At 36.5% G+C, this 21,338-nt stretch overlaps 1 long non-coding RNA gene across 1 annotated transcript in view; it reads right to left on the bottom strand.

Moving 5' to 3' along the window:
• Nucleotides 1-951: 951 nt before the first annotated feature.
• LOC306662497 overlaps nt 952-21,338 on the bottom strand; it is a 166,900-nt gene continuing 146,513 nt past the window's right edge. Inside the window, exon 4 of the long non-coding RNA XR_013764128.1 lies at nt 952-1,004. This is a non-coding gene — a long non-coding RNA (uncharacterized lncRNA). The remainder of the gene's footprint in view (nt 1,005-21,338) is intronic.

The following is a 21,338-nucleotide window of genomic DNA, read 5'->3' as shown; positions in this document are numbered from 1 at the left end:
CTATATATTCTATGTTCTCCCCCCTGTATACATGAACATATGGCTTAGTTTGGATCTGAAATGTTCCCCAAAGACCCATGTGTTAAAGGCTTGATATACAAATAGACACTGTTGGAAGGTAATGGAAACACGAAGCAGTGGCGCATAGAGGGATAACTTTAGGTCATTGGGCAAATGCCCTGGAAGGAGATGACCCTCATCTTTTTGCTTCCCAGTGGTGAGGTGACGGTTTTGCTCTGCCACATGCTCCTGCCATGACATATTGCATCATCACAGGGCTCAAAGCAACAGGGCCAACTGATCATGGGTTGAAACCTCCAAAATTGTGACATAAATTGATTATGTCAGGTATTTGTTATAGTGACAGAAAGCTAAAACCCATATATATAATAAAGTTTAATTCATAAATTAGGTACAGTAACAGATTAACAATAATAATAAAATAAAATGGAACAATTAGAACCCTATACCATAATAAGAACTATGTGAAAGTGATCCATATCAAAATATCTTATTGTACTTAGATAACAGTCGATCTGATAACTAAGCTGGCCACGGACTAACAGCTGGCATTGTATTTGGGGTAGATATGCTAGACAGAGGGGTGATTCATTTCCTGCACAAGTTGAAGTGGGATGGTGTAAGATTTCAGCATGCTTCTCAGATGGCATGCAAATTGAAACTTATAAATTTTGTATTCCTGGAAGTTTCCACTTAATATTTTCAGATCATCATTGACTGTGGTTAACTAAAATCATGGAAAATGAAACCATGGATAAGACATTATTGTATCAGAAAGAAAATGTTTGCTAAATAAGCACTAGAATCTCACCAATAAATGTATTAGTGTAACACCACACTCAATATGAGGCTAGAAAAATAACAAATGTCATGTTTAAAATTCATTCACTTTATAAAAGTCAAATATTGTAAAAATTACCTTTCCAAATAACTTCTGTCTCCAGCATGGCTTCTAGGAAATTAAGATCTTTAGGAAATAATTTCTGGAATAGGGAAGAGGGAGAGAGTTGTGTTAACCTCATTAAACTGGACCACATCATATAGGCTGGTTATCTGGGCCATGTTCACATACATAAAATGAATGGACAACTACTTTTGTTTGCTTTGAGGTGTTCTTATTGGCCACCAAAGTAGTTTCCCCTGGGGAGATAGATCTCAGATGGGGAGATAGATCTCCCATGGGTAAATAACCAGAACATAGAATGCCCTAGAAGTGGCCTAACCTAGTAAAGAATATGAGAAAATGGAATATTTGAAGGGGGTGGGGATGAAGAACATAAAGAGAAGCCAGGGTCAAGGCTGAATGGGTTATAAATTTTTCAGTGGACTGGACTCCTGAAAGGACAGGGACTGCAAATGGGAAGGGCCAGAGGTTTATGAAAGCCATGTCAATAGTCCTATGAAATCACATGTATATTTAAGTCTGTATATTATCTTTTCTTTCTCTTAAAAAGTCTTTATTCATTAATCATTTATAGAAATTATATTGAACATCTATTATGTGCCAGGCACTATGATAGATTGGGAATAACAAAGGAGAATAAGATAAAATCCCTAGTCCTAATAAACCTCCTAACTTGGTGGAGAACACCTACATATCAAAAAAATATATAATATGATAAGTACATAACAGAGATATGCACAATATACTAAGGGAGCACAGGGGATGAGAACTGGGTCCATCCTGAGTGAGCCAGCTAGAACAGGTGATTTCTAAGCTGATCTGAAAAGTAGGAATGATGGAGAGGGTTCAGCATGAGCTGAGAACTGAAATCCACACAGTGATGCAGGAGCTCACGTGTAAGTCAGAGGATGCTGAGATGAGGTGGGCAGAAGTCAATAAATAGTTTCTATCATCACAATAAAGAACTGCTACTTGAGGACGGGCATAACTTTTATCTAGCTGGAAAAAAATTCTCTGGAGAACGGAGTTGAGAGGGCTGTGAGCCGAGACTGAAGTTGGTCAGGGTTCAGGAAAGACAACAAGCCTGTTTCCAAGGATGGGAAAAAATGAAAAACATTGTACAGATTAGGAGATATAATTGGCAGATAAAAGAAACTAAGTCAATGCAAAAGTTTCCCTCTTGGGGGACTGGGTGGAGTCGATGCCACCACGGAGGAAGAACATAAGCTGAGGAGGCTTAGGGTACACATATTATGTTTGAGGTGACTGTACAACAATTGCTTTGAGATCTACCCTGCTCCTGGCATCCTGGTTTGTTGGTTTCTAAGGTGTAACAGTCAGAAATTATATTGAACATCTATTATGTGCCAGGCATTTCATGTAAGGTATTTCATGTAAGGCAGGTTTCAATGGTGATAATTAGTGGGTGTGTGTTTTGTCAATTGTAGGGAATTGCACTGAACTGCATGGTTCTTAATATTTACTCTAAGCAGATGTGAATGTCAAGAACCTGGGAGGCTCCTGTGAATCATTTCAGCATGCAGCACTAATGTGGGCAGTTCTCAGGAGGCTTACCTGGAAGCTACTTTGAATCTCACATCTGTCCTTGTGCCTGCCTACAGAGAATAATGGCTTCACCTTGCCTCTGCCTTCTAAATCTTCTGCGAATGCCTTAATTGGCCAGCTCTGTCCAAGGAATGTACAGAGAAGAGGATTCTGGGAAATGCAGTTTGCACCACAGGGAAAACTTTAGAATGGTTCAAGGGTTCTGCAAGACTAACAGAAAATCTAGATATGTCACTCAATTCCTATTGAAAATTTTGATTTATAATTCAGAGACAGCTGATTGGCTGAGAAGCAGAGAAAGATGCAGAAAGAGAAAGAAAAGCAAATGTGCACAGAATGGTGGATATGAAATATCATGTAGCCCACAGCCAGAAAAATGGAGAGACTCTTCTTGAACAATTGTTGAACTTCCTCTTTTGGATTCTCTGAATAAAACCTGGGTCTTTAGAATAATCTCCCTCTCATCTCTCTCCCCTCCATAAAATAGCTTAAGTTGATTTATAATTCTTTTACAAAGGAGTCTTAAGCAATATAGCATCTGATCAGGGATGTCTACACAGCTGTGGGAGGGGTGCATCAGGTTCTAGAGAGAGGTCTTTCCTGGAAATAGAGACTCAGCGTATAGAAGCAGAACTGTGAGAACTGAGCAGCTTGGGTAACCGTTCTTACTCAAAAGTGAATGATAATGTGGATACTAAGAGAGTTACAAGTGGATTTTTAAAACACATATTTGTCCTTTTTTATGGGGTACAGTGTGATTTTCAATGGTCTCTCAAGCAATCATATATTAGTGCTGATATAAAAAAGAAAATCAATGTTCTATGAAAAAATGAGTAAAATTGAAGTGTGAAATATGGAAGCATGAATAAGGTGGATAAATATATAAATAAACATACTCCTTATTGGATAAATGCTATAGGAAATTATATTTACTTGTAGGAGTGCTGTTTAAACCTTGACCTTGGGCATGCAACTTGCTAATAAATGAAAAAATGTCAAAATTTGAGTTTCTTTTTCATGACATCTAGCAATAATTATGAGCTTGGTTTTTAGTTGGTTTTGACAATGCATTTTTGTATACTGGGTTATAAAATTTAAAAATTGCCAATCAGAACTGGGTATGATTATACTTCCCTGTAATCCCAGGCAGGAGTAGTGCAAGTTTGAGGCCTACCTGGGTAACAGTGAAAACCTATTTGAAAAGTAAATAATAAAAATGAAAATTGACAGTTAAATTTCAGCATGTGCATTTAAAGGATAATGTTACTGTCATCAAAGCAACATTTTGATAAAAAATTTATTTAATATAGCTAGTAGAGAGGATTTTGAACATTCCCCAAAGAATGTTCCTAACACATTTCTTTGAGATGATATGTATGTACATTACCCTGATCTGATCATTACACATTGCACACATATATTGAAATATCACACGTATGCTATGGATATATATATATATATAGTTATTATATATATATATATATATATAGTTATTATGTGTCAATTAACAAACAAAAATATATTTAAAAAAACAAAGTAATTATTTTAGGAGAAAGATACATTCCTATCTTTGACAAATAAAAATCTCAAAACTGTAACATGTTTCATTTACACATTAATGCTAAAATGTGATTCTGAATTGACAGAATGTGTGTGTAAATGTTAAATAATTACTTTTTCTTGTGAGGTAGTTTATAAATTAATTGTATGAATGGATCTAATTATTTGTCTGTACAGCACTTTTCCTTCCTCCTCATAACTTGGCTTATATTTTGTTCACAGTTTTTGGTGGAAGCAGAGGAGTCACCATGTTTTTGTGTGACTTTATGGTAGATTACTCCTAAGGTGCGCAACTGAGTTGGGCCCCTGACCTAACAGAATTTCTCACTTGGATTTTCTGGATGACTGCAGAGCCTCCTAATTGGTTTCTCAGTTTCTACTCTTGCTTCATTAGAGACTGTTTTTCATCTACCAGCCACAATGAGCCTGTTAAATGGTTGGCAGATTATGTCACACTCTTGGTCAAAATGCAGCAGACACACCCTCTTTTTCTCTAGAATAAAATCTGAAGTTCTTTCTAGATGATGGTCTAGTCTCTGGTTCCTCTCTGACCCAACTACTTTCTCCTCAGGTCCAGTTATCCTGGTCTTTTTTCTATAATTGGAACTGGCTAAGGATGCTTTTGTCTTGGGCTTTTCCATTTTGCTCTTCTCTGCCTGGAACACTATTTTCTCAGCCATGTTCACAACTTCCTCCCTCATTTCTGTCAGGTCTCTGCTCAAATGTCCTTCCTCAGAAGAGCCTATTCCTCTTGCCCTCATCTCAAACCAACCATTTCTTCTCCGATTTTACTTTGTCATCAATGTCACTACCTGACATTGTTTATGTAATTACACGTTTGTTTATATCAGTCTCCTCACCAGAATGTCAGATCCATGGAGAAAGGGGTTTGTCCTCTCACCTTTTTCATTATTGGTGTTTCCCCAATACCTAGAACCATGTCTTGTGCATCAAGTATTTTTCAAAGTAGACTATATGTATATTTTTATAGAAGTTTTGATTTCATAGCAAAATTAAGAGAAAGTAAAATTCAGATTTCCCATATACACCCTCTCCCTACCCAGGCTTAACATCCCCCATAATGGACACCCCCTCCTCCAGAGTGGTACCTTTGTTACAAGTGATGAACCTACATCCACACATCCACACATCCACACATGATCCCCCGAAGCCCATAGTTTTCATTAGGGTTTGCTCCTGGTGTGTTACATTCTATGGTTTAAAAAAAATTCCACAATAACGTGTTCATTGTAGTACTATACAGGTATTCTCACTGCCCTGATAGTCCTCTGTGCTGTGCCTTGCCACCTCTCTTCCAATCACTGATCTGTCTTTTTGAGAATGTCACAAAGTTGGAATCATACACTGGGTAGCCTTTTTAGACTGGGTTATTTCACTCAGCAATATGCATTTAAAGCTCCTTCATGTCTTTTCATGGCTTGATAGATCATTTCTTTTTACTGCTGAATAATATTCCATTGTCAGAAAAAACAGTTTTGGCAACTGTGAGTAAAGTTCTACAAGCATCCATGTGCATGAGTTTTCAACACTTTTTAAAATTTTTTATTTTGATTCATTGTATACAAATGGGGTACAACTGTTGTTTCTCTGGTTGTACATGAAGTAGAGTCACACCATTTGTGTAATCATACATGTACATAGGGTAATAGTGTTTGTCTCATTTTGTTATTTTCCTTCTCCCTCCCCCTCCCTCCCCCTCTTTTTCCTCTATACAATCCATCCTTCCTCCTTTCTTGCACCCCCCCCCCCCCCCCGTTATGTATCATCATCCACTTATTGGCGAAATCATTTGTCCTTTGGTTTTTTTGGGCTTGGTTTATCTCACTTAGCATGATATTCTCCAACTGCATCCATTTACCTGCAAATGCCATAATTTTATTCTTCTTTATGGCTGAATAATATTCCACTGTGTATATATCCCAGTTTCTTTATCCATTCATCTATTGAAGGGTATCTAGGTTGGTTCCACAATGTAGCCACTGTGAATTGAGCTGCTATAAACACTGATATGGCTACATCACTGTAGTATGCTGATTTTAAGTCCTTAGGGTATAGGTCAAGGAGTGGGGTTCCTGGGTCAAACGGTGGTTCCATTCCAAATTTTCTAAGGAATCTCCACACCACTTTCCAGAGTGGTAGCACTAATTTGCAACCCCACCAGCAATGTATGAATGTGCCTTTTGCCCCACATCCTCATCAACACCTATTGTAGTTTTCAACAATTTTGGGTAAACACAATTGCTGGATCATGTAGTGAGAATATGTTTACTTTGGTAAGAAACTACCAGTCTATCTTCTAAAGAGGCTGCACCGCTAAATGAGAGTTCCTGTTGCCCATCTCCTGGCCAGCATCCAGTGTTCCAATTTTTGCCATTCTAACAGGTGTGTCCTGGTATTTCATTGTTGTTTTAATTTGCATTTCCCTGGGGATATGATACAAAAGTGTTTGATGGAGTTGTGCTGTATTTCAAACTGCAATTGAGAAAGTTTGTTGGGGGCAAAAGCATGTAAAAATATGACATTTTGGAGGAGTATTGTGAGAGCCCAGTTTCCTTCCAACTAGAGGATTCTGTTTTGTGGTAGGAGATATTGTGTTGTCTCACCAAGAGAAGCAGAGACAATAGCCAGAAACAAGTCCTGTTGGCACTTCATTATCTGGTTCCAGCTGTCCCTGACGCTTTCCCTCTGTTACAGTGATAGCTGTGTCCTTCCAATAAATACTTTTCCATTAAAATAGTGTGGCTGGGATGTCCATCTCTTGCTATCCAGAAAGACCTAAGAAATGCAACTTCTCAGTGTACTGACACTGACACTGAAAAATAAAGGAAATAACGAAAACTGAAAAAATTAGAAAACTAGTAAGGCAAACTTCCAAAGATTGCTGATGCTGCCACGGCTTGCCCATACCTCTTGGCTGCTCCCCTTTCAGTCCTGACCCACTCCCTTTAACTCTCACAACTTACAATTCTTGACCTGAAAATTCTTTCTGTCTGTGTGTGGGGAAGACTGGAGGTGCTGTGGGGAGCAGGGGGGGGTCAATGCTTTTGGAGGAACCCTTAGACAATGCTGAAGAGAGTGGAGGGTAAATACTCCAGCTTCCTCTCCGCTTTGATGGGACCACTTTACAGTGGATTCTATGCCATCACCCAGAGACCTTAGTGAACTGAACTCCAATTCCCACTGTGCCTTCTGTTTGTTAACTACTCTCTATTGACTTCCTTCTCTTCCCTGAATCATGTCACCTCTTCCCTACTGGTGCTTCCTAGAATCACCTCTGCAGTGATCCTGTCTCAGGCTCTACTTCTGGGGTAACCCAATTTAAGTTTCTCTATATAATATATACTTCAATCGAACATTAACAAATATATTGAAAATGAAGAAATATACAAATACAACTTATTGTAAATCGGGTGGTAGAAGAAAAACTTCATCAAAATAATGAATGCCTATTATGCTTAACATATGCCAAATATTGTTCCCAGTGTTTCGCATACAACTCATTTGATTCTTACAAAACTCCTGTGAGATAGATGTTGTTATTGTCAGTTAAACTGAGAGAGTTTAAGGAACTTTCCCAACTGCAGATACCTGGTAAAAGATGGAGTCAGGATTCAAACTCAGTCTCTCTCCTATGTCTATGTTGTTCACCATGATACTATGAAGAAGAAATAACTCTAGAAGATGATTTATCAGTAATGTCAAGATATCATGTAGGTATTGCATATAATTAAATTGTTTATATAGATACATAGCACTATTCAAGCATAGAAACCCACACACATATATAAGTAGTTCTAGAAATAAATTTGAAATCACTATAATCTAAGGATTAGAAAGTCACCACAAAAATAGTAGTTATGAGATAAACATATTCCTTAAAAGTCTTTTTAAATTAATGTTACTCAATTAGTTGTTCATGAAAGTGATTTGTCATCAATATCTAACAGTGAATGACCACTAGCAGCATCTTCTGTGATTGGCAGCAATACAATTGTTAGGTAAACAGTGGGCAGGTATAGTTGGAAGCTAATACTACCATACATCATGAGATACCACCCTCTTCCCTGCCTTGGTTTGACACTAAACTATGGCTAAAGAATTGAGGTCTCTGAATGGCATCCTGGCCAAGTGGTCTCATTGGCTCCATGCCCCAGGTCTGGCAGTCAAGAGGTATTCATGTAAAGCACTGAACTGGAAATCTGGGGAAAGACTAGGATACTAAGACACAGTGCATGCTTTTTAGGACAATAGTAGGGAAGAAGAAAGTGAAGATAACTTGAATTTTATGCTTTTATGAGGAAAGATTCAGGTGAGATTACGCAGAGAGTTCAATTTCATATGGATTTTCACACTTGTGCACAATTTTTACTATGGCTTCAACTGTTGCAACTCTGGCAGGGAGTATGGTTACCTCAGAAGAGGGAAGAACAAAACAGTCAGCCCTAGAGCTCTGCAGGTGGTTTACAGCTCTTCAAACAAGAGGAAGTCAAAAGCCTCCTGACTGTGCAGAGTGCCCTGCCCTGCATACTCTGCAGAGGCTGGAGTGTCTTTGAGTGCATCTCCACATACCAGTGTGCTGGGCTGAGAAGAGAGGAAGTATGATGTCAGTGCCAGGCGGGGAATGAGAGCCATTTCCTTCTTCTCAAGGTGACCCGCAGGAAGGCAATGGGAAGTCAGGTCAAAATTGGCTTGACACCTCTGTCCTGGGAAATCCTATCAGATGACTAAAAGAAAACCTAAGCCACCAAGATGCTGCTCTAGACCAAGAGATGGGAGGCACCTTGGGGGAAACCCCTGACCACAGGCCAATAGAACAGAAGGTAGCTAGCCTTGCTGAAAAACCAACTTGAAAAACACTTCAAATTCCACCTGAGGTGACAAGAAATTTTTCCCAGTCTTGAGTGCTTTCACTTTCCTAATAGAACAGCCTAAGTGTCTTTGTAATGTCATTTAGATTTCCCCTCTGGTGGTGGATATTTTTTTTTTTTCTTTTGAGGAAGAAAATAAGGTGACAGAATGCAGAGCATTTGTCGTTGTTGAATAGGCTTCCTAAGAAATCATAACTGTGACCAGCATGTAGGTTATGATCTATGATTCTAATGTTTTCAAATAGGGCAAGCCATATATCATTATGCTTGGGAATGCCAAATATTAATTAAAGAAACTGATATATATGGGTTTCAAGTTGCTTGGAGTAATAAATCTGTGCTATACTCTCAAAGAGGTAAGACAATTTGTTGGATGAAAAAGATGAGAACTTTAACTTTTTAATCTAGCATGTGGTACGTTGCCTTTCAAAATTAAAAGAATAGGCAAAACTTCTAAATGTCAGTCACTGCAAAGCTTTTGTGGAATTAGGAAAATTATCATTAGCAAGCAAGTAAATAAACCAAGATAAAAGGAATAACATCAGAATGCAAAAAAAAAAAAAAAAAAAGTTTGATGAATAGAAAATAAACAGAATGGTTTCATAGGTTCCTCAAAGTAAAGAGGTCTTAGGAAGACAATAATAAGTGAAAATATAGGACCAGACTTCATTTTTACAGTAAATATGAAGGGAACAGGCTTCAGAGCAATACAAATATGAATTTAGATATTTCTTAATCAGGTAGAAGTTTTAAGTCAAGATCTGTGGTTTCAAGAACTCTTAGTTAAACCAATATAGCTATATATTTTAGTTTAAGAAAAATATTTCCTTAAGTTAAGGTGCAACTTATATTAATTAAGGTAACATTATGGCTATATATTTTAGTTTAGGCAATATATTTCCTTAAGGCACAACTTACATTAGTTAAGGCAACATTAGTTACGGTAATATTAATTAAGTTTAGTGAGTTTATATAGTTAAGGTAACACAACCCCCCTAAAAAATGTAAAATGGCCTAAACTTAACAATAGTTTATTTCTTGCTATAAAGTCCAAAATGAATATATCAGAGCAGCAGGTATCTTCTCTAAGCAGGACCAAGAGATTTTCTTTCTGTGGCTTCACCATTTCACTCCTTGGACTGTGAGGTCACTGTGTATATTCACATCAGGTTAGTTAATGGAGAAAGAGCACAAATGATAGTCCACCAAGGTGGCACACATCAGGTCTACTCAGGGACTGGAACTCATTTACAAGTCTACATGCAACTGGAAGGGAATCTGGGAAGTGTAGGTGAGTTCTGTGCCAGGAAGAAGAAACAGGTTTGATGAACAACATGCCAGTCCTGTCCTTAAAGTCATTCCAGATAAAATGTACATAAGATAATTCAGTATGTGCGCAGTCTCTGCATTGACTGCATTGATGAGTGGGTTTTTATTTATTTTTTAAAATTTCTGATCATTAAATTGTTAACAGATCAAGAAATTTCCTTGAAATGAAATATTTTAAAAAGATATTTTATGTTCAACATCTCTAACAATTAGAGAAATGCAAATCAAAATGACTCTAAGATTTCATCTCACTCCAGTCAGAATGGCAATTAACAAGAATTACAAGCAAAAATAAATGTTGGTGAGAATGTGGGGACAGAGACACATTGCTGGTGGGACTGCAAATTGGTGCAACCACTATGGAAATCAGTATGGAAATTCCTCAGAAAATGGGAATGGAATCATCATTTGACCCAGCTATCCCACTCCTTGATTCATACCCAAAGGACTTAAAATCAGCACAGCAAGTGACACAACCACATCGATGTTTATATATAGCAGCTCAATTCACAATAACCAAACTATGGAACCAACCTAGGTGTCCTTCAACAGAGGAAGGAATAAAGAAAATATGATATATATAAACAATAATATAACTTAGCCTTAAAGAAGAATGAAATTATGGCATTTGCAGGTAAATGGATGGAACAGGAGTATATCATGCTATGTGGAATAAGCCAGTCCCAAAAAACCAAAGACCGAATGTTTTCTCTGATATGTGGATGCTAATTCACAGTAAGATGGGGGGCTAGGGAAGGATATAGGTATTAGGCAGAGGGAGTGAAGGAAGGGGAGGGGGCATGGGGTAGGAAGGATAGTAGAAAGAATTGGATATTATATCCTATGTACATATATGATTACATGACTGGTGTGATTCTACCTCATGTACAATCAGAAGAATGGGAAGTTATACTCCATTTATGTATAATGTATCAAAATGCATTCTACTGTCATGTATAACTAATTAGAGAAAAAAGATATTTTATAAATTCCACTGAGGATTTTGACATTCCATGAGCTCTTCAGAAAACTCCTATTAAGGTCACTTTCCCACCTTTTTGGTAACCAAGCATCTTTCTCTTTTCTCATGGTTCCTTAGTTTTCTTTTGGAGATTTCTTATCACTTTCAGTATGGATGGCCAGGCTGGGCTAGTAAGTCATGAATTTACCAATTCCAACCTGCATGGTGTCCTATAGGAGGGTCGAAAAGTTTCTGGGGCTGAAACTTAAGATTGTTCTATTTTGAATATGATTCTTCAACTTTGTTTTCCATCTTTGAGCTCCTCCATATGCCTTTATTAAGTGTGATCTATAGATAAAGTAATCATAGTTCTTTTTAAAATATGTGAATAAAGAATTCTAAATGATACATTAGGTAAGACAAACTTTCAGGACTTGAATTAGAGAGCAGCCTCTAGCTTGGTTGGAACAGGATAGTTAAGACCACCAACACAGATTAAACCACACGTGACTTGGTCACTTACTAGCTCAGTGATTTTAGATAAATAGTTTATCCTCTCTGAATGCCACTTTTCTCCTCTACTAAATGAAAGTAAACTTAATTTCCCTTAGATGGTTGTCCTAAGTTTTCATTTCTGAGAACATTTCAATGAAATTGATGTAGATGCATTAAAATAGGTTGGAAATCACAATCTGGAGCTTATTATACAATTTATTAACATGAATTATAATCTTTAATGATATCATTAATAGTATTAGTGAATATTATCACTAATCATTCACTTACTACTTCTCTCAAAAAATCAGGATTGTAAAAACATAAATATTTATTTTCAAGTTACCATGAATGGTATATTTGTTGCTCAATTTAAGTTTTTTAGGTGCTGCATAAATAGGACCATTGGACATATGAGTTAAATGAGAGCATGAACATTTACTTATTTTGTGGGCAAAATTATTTACTCTTAGGGACCAGTATTTTTCCTGGCAGAAATATTTGGTTATAAAATGCTTGTTCCTAAGCTTTATGTCATTGGAGCTAAATACTCATTTATTGATATTTTCTTTAACTTTGCAGTCTTCATGCTAAGGTTAAATGTCTTCAATTTATAGATCGTTTTGAACAATAAAAGCCTAAACTAATTTGGTAAATTATAACATATAGCCTCTGCAAAATCTCAAACTAAAAATATCAGGACCAGTGTGAACAACTAAGACTGGGACAGCATATTTGCCATGGTTCAGATATGGCTTAAGCATTGAAGGTTTGGAAGCTGGGTCCTCAGTGTGGCAATGTTGGGAAGAGGGATTTTTAGGTGGTAGGGCCTAGTGTGAGGTTCTTAGACCAATTAGGGTTGCACCCTCCAATGAGATGGTAGGGCCCCAGCCTCTTTCTGGCTCTTTCTCATTATGTGATTTATTCCTCTTGCTCCTGTTTCCACCATTGCCATTTGTCGTGCATCAGATAGGGACCTCACCAGAACCTGCTGTTTTCAGGCTCTGTGAGCTAAATAAACCTCTTTTCTTTATAAAGTTAGACTACTTAAAGTATTTTGTTATGATAATGAAAAATCGACTAATATACTGTTCAGTACTTCTTGAACTTTACAATTAAAACATTGACAAAAGCACAAAAATTCTAATCAAAATATAACATGCTAAATCTGTAGGGGATGTCGCTTCTGATTATCATAGTGAACCAATCCTTTGCAACCTTACAACTTGGGCTGCTGCTCCTCCTTTGAGATGGAGGGCCTGAGGTCATTTGCTCCTGATACAGAAAATTTTCATCCCAATTAAAAATTCCATCTGAGATGTAGCCATTTTCCTTAATCCATTGTTTTTAAACAGGAGGGAAGGTCTTGCAGTTTCTTTGTACTTTCTGATTCAGAGAGAGTTGAAAGTTTGGCAATTTGAATCGACTAAACCAACTACTACTTGCTTTAAAATAAAACACTTCTGAAACATTTTAGTTTTCTCCTTAATAGTTTCAAATATCACTAAGGATTTTGCTTATGAGAAAACATTAACCTGCTGGAAAAATCTAATGTGAACCAAACTGAATTTCACATTTTATTAATATCATCTTCCTAGTCACCAGCTGAATATAAAATAATCATGTAAGCAAACTCTCCACATATCCTCACAGAACATACTGTATAAAAGAAAAAATACAGGCTATGTACAATAAAATACTAATTTTGTCCAAAGAGAGGTTTGATCTTGCCTTCAGTTCTGGGTTATAAATTGTAAGTGCTGGGAATTTCCTATCTGACAAGATCCTCCTTGTTTACCTGTGGGTAGCAGGCCATGTTGATAGTCTATGCTAACAATGTAATTTCTGGTGGGGGACTTGGCTTACAAACTATTAGACTAGCCTCTGGAAGTGCTGGAGAAGAAGGTGGGTCATGCGGGTCATCAACAGTGTCTGTGTGAGAAAATTCAATAAAATCTCTGGACACCAAGGCTTGGCAGAGCTTCTCTGGTCAGTAGTATTCCGTGCATATTATTAGACATTACTACCAGGAAAAGTTGGCACTGTCCACTGCTGCTTTGGCAGAGGACAACTGAAGGCTCTAATCTTGGACCCTGCTCTATAAGCTTCTTTCCTCTCCCATTTTAACCTGTGTTCTTGTGTTGTAAAAAACCATAATCATAAACATAAGGACTTTGCTGAGTTCTGTGAGTCCTTGCAACAAACTATAGAACATGAGTGGTCTTGGAGATCTTCAAAGTTGCAGTTGGTTGAGAAAGGTGGTCGTGGGGACTCTGAAATTTTACAAATAACAAAGCCTTATAACAAAAGGCCTATAATGAAAAGTTAGTAGTTTTCTGGTCCATGTGTTTCCATTCCTGAACCACATTTCTCTTTGGAAGTCACTTTCAATTTGTTTAGTTTCAGTTTTTAGTCCAATTTCTACTTAATTCTACATCACTAAAATTTCTTACACTGGCGGCGTGAACTTGTAATCCCAACAACATGAGAAACTGAGGCAGGAAGATGGCAAATTCAAGTTTAGTCCTAACAGTTTAGTGAGGCCTAAGCAATTTAGCAAGACTCTGTCTCAAAATAAAAAACAAAAAGGGGCTAGAGATGTGGCTCAGTGGTAAAGTGCATCTGAGTTCAATTCCCAGTATATATATATATAAAAAAATACACTGAATTTTTCCCATTTCAGATGGTATCTATAAACTTCCTACAGTAAAACATTATGATTTACTTATACACACACACTCACACATATCACTTTATCTTTCAACCCATCTATTGCATTTTAAACTTAAGTTATAGCTTTAAGTTCCATGAGCTTTCTTTTTGAATTCTTTCATATGAGGTCTCTCTCTCTTAAATTTCTCCTCTGTATTGTTTTTTTCTTCTGCCTTATTGCTCTTACCTTCAAGTTTATTTTTCTATGTTTCTTTTTGAACTTTGTAATCAATCCTAAAGTATTTTCTGAAGGGCATTTTGGCCATGGTGTATTGTTGTGTTGCATAATTAAGTCCTGTTTGTTTGATTTGATATACTACATGCATAAATGGAGATTCTTGACTTACAAGTCTTCAGGTAGGGAGATACTTGAAATATGAATTTCCTTGGGGGAAACCCTCTTGGTATATTTAGGACTGACCATTTCCTGGAGAGGAATTCTCTAGTTACCTGCTTGAGGGATATAAACCTGGTAGCATTATGGAAGCCTAGTGATCTCACTGCTCAATATGACAACTTTAATTAACTATGACTATTATAAGGTTACTCATTTCTTTCTCAGCTGTGCTAGGTATTTGGAACCTTGCTAGAAGGTAAACTTCCAGTCTTTCAACAAGATATAATGGGATGGTGGCCTGATCGAGAGAACATTGTATACATATTTCCAACAAATTGTCCTATTTTCAACCTTGCCCTGAACTTCTTCCTTCACAGATGATGGATATTCCAATTTCCAAATCTTCTGTTGACCTTCAGTGTGACCTTTCCCTTTGTTTAATTCCTCTATTCAGGTACTTGACACAGTAGACAGTGGAGAAATCTATAGTTGAAGTCAGCTTGTCTTCTATCTTCTATAATTTTACTGACATGTGTCATTTGCTATATCTGATTCTTTTTTTTTTCATTGTCTTTTTAGCATTATTTATGTCTTTACTATTGTTTTAGGGGTTCTGAGAGAAAGTAGAGGTAATATGATTCAATGAGCCATGTTTTATCTCCTCAAATGTTTGACCACCATTACAACAGCAAGGGAAGAGAGGGCTGGAAGGATTCCCAGGGGCCTATTTTTGTCATAGCCCAGGAGTGACACACATTATCTCAGCTAAGAGTTGATTGGCCAGAAAAAAAATCACAAGACACAATTTAACTAAAGGAGGCCGTGATACGTTTTATTGCCTCTGCTAGGAAGGAGCCTAGATCTGGATATTGGAAGACACTTGTAACACTGACAAAACATTTATTGAAATCTCACTAGACATAATTTAAACTCATCTAATCTTTTGAGACACCTGCTATTTATATCAACTTTTTATAGATGAAGAAACCAAAGTAAAATGAAGCAAGCAACTTATTTAAAATCATCATTGAGAAACAAAATCATGATTGAACATACACAAACTAACTTCAGAAACTTTGAACTTAACCACTGGGTTATTTTTCCTCATTTAGTCAATCCACAAACATTTATTGGGGAGTGATTTTGTGACAGACACTTGTGTTAGAACACAGAAAATACGAAGCAAATTGTGTCAAATGCTTATAGTGTTTGCCTATGAGTAGTGAAATTGTAGGTGATGTTTTTCTTATGTTCTTTTTTTGGGGGTATGTGTGCTGGGGATTGAACCCAGGAGCACTTAACCACTGAGCCCCAGCCCCAGCCCTTTTTTTTAAATTTTATTCAGAGACAGGATCTCCCTGAATTGCTTAGGGCTTTGCTGAGTTGCTGAGGCTGGCTTTGAATTCACAATCCTCCTGCCTCAGCCTCCCAACCTGCTGGGATTATAGGTGTGAGCCACTGAGCCACTGCACTGTTTGTTTTTTTCATTTGAAAGATTCTATATATTTTTTTTAACTATTTCCATCAAAAAAAATTAATGGATGGAAAGTTATTTCAGGTACTTCATGAATAGGTTTGGGGACTGGGGACACTGTAATAATGATGAAGAAAAAACTTAATATGGATTAAGATCACTATGGATTCAGAGTTCCCCTGCCAAGGAATTCTGGGAATTCCTAGGGAAAAATATGAATCTGCTAGTCTGTTGTAAGGAACTTTTATGACAGAGGATAGAGTAGTAAATATCCCTTGGAAAAGTGCCATTCCTGGGGATATCCAGAGAAAAACTGACACCTTGAGATCATTAGGGAAAAAGTCATATGGCCTGGAGGTTTCAGTATAAGTTCAAAGCATTATTCCTCATCTGTTCTTAAAATTCTATGTGTTTTTTAAAGTTTCATTAAAATTTAAAGTTGAAATTTAATCTAGATTCAAAACTTAAGTCATCAGTGAAATCCTCCAACTTTCCTCTCATTCAGAGAATTATTTCTCTTTAAATTCCTATATAAGTTGGAGCCTCTACCTTATGTATCTTTAGAAATGTCTTATAGTTAATCTTATTCATAGAAAAGGAATGTTAGAAATGGAAAGAAATTTATCATTTGCTGGATCTAACTTCATTTTAAAGATGATGTAGTTGAGGTGTCTGGCACGGGTAAAGGCTTTGCTCAAAAATCCCACATCCTATCAGTAGCAGGTCTTAGGAACAGAGTTTGGGACTCTATCTTTTAGGCCAAAGTTCTTTCCCTTATATTACTTTACACGTTATATATTTTTTCTCAAATACAGATTTTCTTGGAGGAAGAGATCACGTCTTTTACTTTTTTTGTAACAGAATTGAAGTAACTCACTGAGAAAATCTAAGAGGCCTGGCAAACAAGTAATCCTTTGCTTCAAGAGTACAAAATGGGTAATGAAATCCTGATCAGGTAGTATGTATGGTGATTTCAGTTTTAATATCTATTAATAGCTGGATATAATGGGGTAGAATGTCATGATTTATTGATGACATCTATTACTAGTATAAGGGAATGTATACGTGTCAGAAATGTGGGGTTTTTTTTCTTACTAATAACAAACAAGTCCTTTTAACCCTATATAAGAATATACACGGAGAAGAGAAAGAGAATCTGGATCTGTATCCAGTAACTGGAGCAAGGGATTAACTCTAGCTATCCACACGTAAATACATGCTCCCACCAAATTCTCTCACTATAGCTTATTTGTAAACCCCTGAGGCCATGGGCAGGTTGTAGGTGTTCAATGAGGACATACTAACTGATTGAAATTAGCATATAAACAAATACTTTCACCACAAAGCTTTCATTTTTCTTTGGTAATGCTATGACAAGTACTTAGTAGGTAATTTAAAATTTCTTAAGGAACAGAAACATGACATTTGAAGCAGGACCACAAATCTCTAGATTTCAATGCACAACCTCATCTGATATAAAATTGAGAATATTATAAATTGATGATTGTACTTCAGAAGTATAATGTGTTCTATATTCTTTGATCCATACTTCAAAGTTGCCCAGTTGGCCCAAAAGAAAAAGGGGAATTCAGAAAACTCTCCTTTAACATATAGGATTTTATGTGTCAAACCATGGGGAAAATCTGACTCCGTGTGGACTTCCATTGTATATGTCACCATTCTTCCGAAGGTTTGGCTCACATGGCGTCACGAGTTCCAGGAGCCAACAGAGCGTGGGGGCATGGATCCGATATTGACTCATTCTGAGTGGAAGAAATCAGCACCAAAGTCTGGATGAGATCATTTGGTTGTGAGTGCTAGGGAAGTAACTGCTGATCACAGAGGAAAAGGGTAACCAATGTGTAAGTTATATCTTACTGACTACCTACTCTGTTCATATAGGTAGCACGAGATATGCTTGAAATCTTGCTGATGCCTAAAGCATAACCATAGCCAGTTTTCAGAAAGAAAGTCTAGCTGAAGAGAAAAAAGAAAGTTTTTTGCCCCTCTGTTTTAGTAATATTGTCACACCTTGGCTCCTGGTGGCTTTGTAAAACTTTTAAAGGATATCTTGGTGGTGGATTTTTCTGCATTCTCATTATTGGTAGAACCAGCAAAGTGTGAAACCTCTACTTTGCATGTATAACATGAGGTGTTTTACAGGCAGAAAAGAGAGAGAAATTTCTTTGTTTGCAGGTTGACAAGACAGGAAAAGATCACAAGGATATACCATTATACTAACAGTATTCTGAACTAAAGAATCATAAAATCATAAATGAAAACCTGATAGAAGATCCAGCCTGGGATGCAGATGAGCTACATAATTTGCAGGAACCAGTGTACAACTGTGGGGTCTTTGTTAAAAAATTATTAAGAATTCCAAGATGGTGACAACAGAGCATTAAATCAAATATGGGTTTTTCCATGTTCAAGGTCCTGACAGACTGCATAGTTTGCATGCCCATGAAGTTCAGTCTGCTGGGATGATGGCTCAATAATTTCAAAACCTTTATTCTCAGTTTTTACTATTTTTTCAAGGAATGAAAGTGTATCTACTGTCTCACAAATTCTCTGGGGAGAAATCCTAGGAAACAAAGCTTAAACTTAATTACTTGAACTCACATATCTAGCCTAATTAGGGGCACATACAATAATTTATTAGATAGTGGGTGAATGTAAACACATCACTTTGTTTCTCTGGGTCTTGACTTAAAGATCTATAAAGTGAAGAGATAGACCACAGACGATCTCAATAATTTCATAATTCTGTGCTTGGTCAAGAGATCAAGAATTAGAGCTTGATTTTAGCCATGTGGTTACTACCTCTAAGCATTTGGTCATATCATAAACATATACTCAATATGTATTTATAATTTTGAACAGGCATTCTCAAATTAGAAGTGCTAGGGCTGCATATAATTCTTTATTATGGATTCCACTATTCTTAACTCCTCTCTCCCAACACTACATTCCAGTGGATGAATCAAGAAGTAAATAGAACGATTTTTTGCCCTTTCCAGAAATTTGGAATATTCCGTCCAGTGACACAGCATTTACTGATTGGTTACCTGGAAGGTACTGAGTGCCTACTGTGTGTCTCAAGGCTTTGACACACATCACTGTGTTGCCCTACAAACACATTCTCTGGATCATAATTTTCGCAGAGAATAAGAAAAGAGCTTTGTGTGCAGCATTGAAATTTCTACACTCTTCACATGCTTAACAGGAACCTCTCATCTTATAGATAAGTTTTGATTTTGCTTGTTCTTTGGAAATATAGATCCTCAAAGACCTTTCTGGCTTTTTAAAAAACAAAATATAATACAAGGAAATGTCCCAGTCAGAAAGGACATATAGCTTCATATTTCTAACATTATTAATAAACCACACATCAAAGAAAACAAGAATGTGAAGAGAACCTATAGAATAGGTTTGATAGTTACTCTTCTGATGGAGAATTAATATCTAGAAAATGTAATGAACTAAGAAGACTTAATGCCAATAAAACAATAACTCAATTTATAAATGGGCAAATGAACTAAACAGACAATTCTCAAAAGAAGAAATACAAATAGCCAACAAATATATGAAAAAGTATTCAACATTTTTAGCAATTAGAAAAATGTAAATCAAAAGTACACTGAGATTTCATCTCACTCTAGTTAGAATGTCATCCATCAAGAATATAAGTAATAATAAGTGCTGGAAAGGATGGGGCAACCGGAATATTTTTATACTGTTAGTGGGATTGTAAATTAGTAAACAACTATGGAAATCAGAATAGAGGTTCCTTAAAAGACTAGGAATGGAACCACCATATGGCTCAGCTATGTCGCTTCTCGATCTTAAAGAATTAAAGGCATCATACTACAGCAGTATATGCACACTCGTATGTAGCACCCGAATCATGGAACCAGCCTGGGCATCCATCAATGAATGAATGGATAAAAAAATGTGGTATATATACACAATTGAGTTTTATTCGACCATAAAGAAGAAAAGAAATTATATCATCTCCAGGGATATGGATGGACCTTGAGAGCATTACATTAAGTAAAATAGGCCAAAATTAGAAAGTCAAGGGTTATATGTTTTCCTCTCATATGTGGAAGTTAGAGAGAAAAAGGAAAAGAAAGGTGAGAATGGATCTCATGAAAATGGAAGGGAGACCAAGAAAATAGAGGAAAGGGCCCAGGAGGAAGGAGGAGGGGACTAAAAGGGAAAATCCTGGGGAATAATATTGACCTAATTATATTGTTGTAACATATATATATATATATATATATACACACACACACACACATATATATATACACACATATCTTGCAATGAATCCCACTATTATGTATAATTATCATGCTTCAATAAAAATATGGAGAAAATAAACTAAAAAAATTCTTATTTAGTTAAGAAGTAGTTGGGCTTAGGCCTGATTGCATTGGGATTATAATTTGAGGGTATGTAACTCAAAATAAATCCTTAAGCAAACATTCAAATATCCATTTATTCAGTGCTGCCTATGAGTAAATTTCCATGCTGAAATGTTTTAGGGAAAAATGATGTCATAGAAACAATGGATTTTAAGAAACTCGTTGAACATGGAAAAAATATATGACTACTAACTCTCCTTTTCTGATGGATCAAAAACAAAAATAGAGTGTAAACCAAATGTTAAACCAGTATGGAGAATGTCAGATTAATTTTAAGTACGATAATTTTGGGAAAACTCATGGAGATGATATTTAGGCTGGGACTGGATGATTTGGTACCAGTCTGAGGGGCACAGATGAAGGGAAAGGGAATGCAAGGTCAAAGATACTGTATGAGCAAAGTTCAGAGTATGCTTTTTCTTTTTAGGAATGACTAGTCATTCCACATGCCTGAATTATATTAGTTAACTTTAGTTGAGTGATTACTATACACGGAGAAAATTCTTTTCACTTCATATGTATTATCTGATCTAATTTCAACTGAAGTTAGGAAGGAGACACACTATTATTAAGCCCATCTTACATATAAGGAAACTAAGTAATAGAAGATTTAAGGCATTTACTCGGTGTCCCAGAGCTAGATGGTAGTGGAGTCAGGAT

The sequence above is a fragment of the Sciurus vulgaris genome (genome assembly GCF_902686455.1).
Source record: "Sciurus vulgaris genome assembly, chromosome: 5".
NCBI lineage: Eukaryota > Metazoa > Chordata > Mammalia > Rodentia > Sciuridae > Sciurus > Sciurus vulgaris.
The sequence above is the reverse complement of the archived record's forward strand: the minus strand, read 5'-3'. Positions and strand labels throughout refer to the sequence as shown.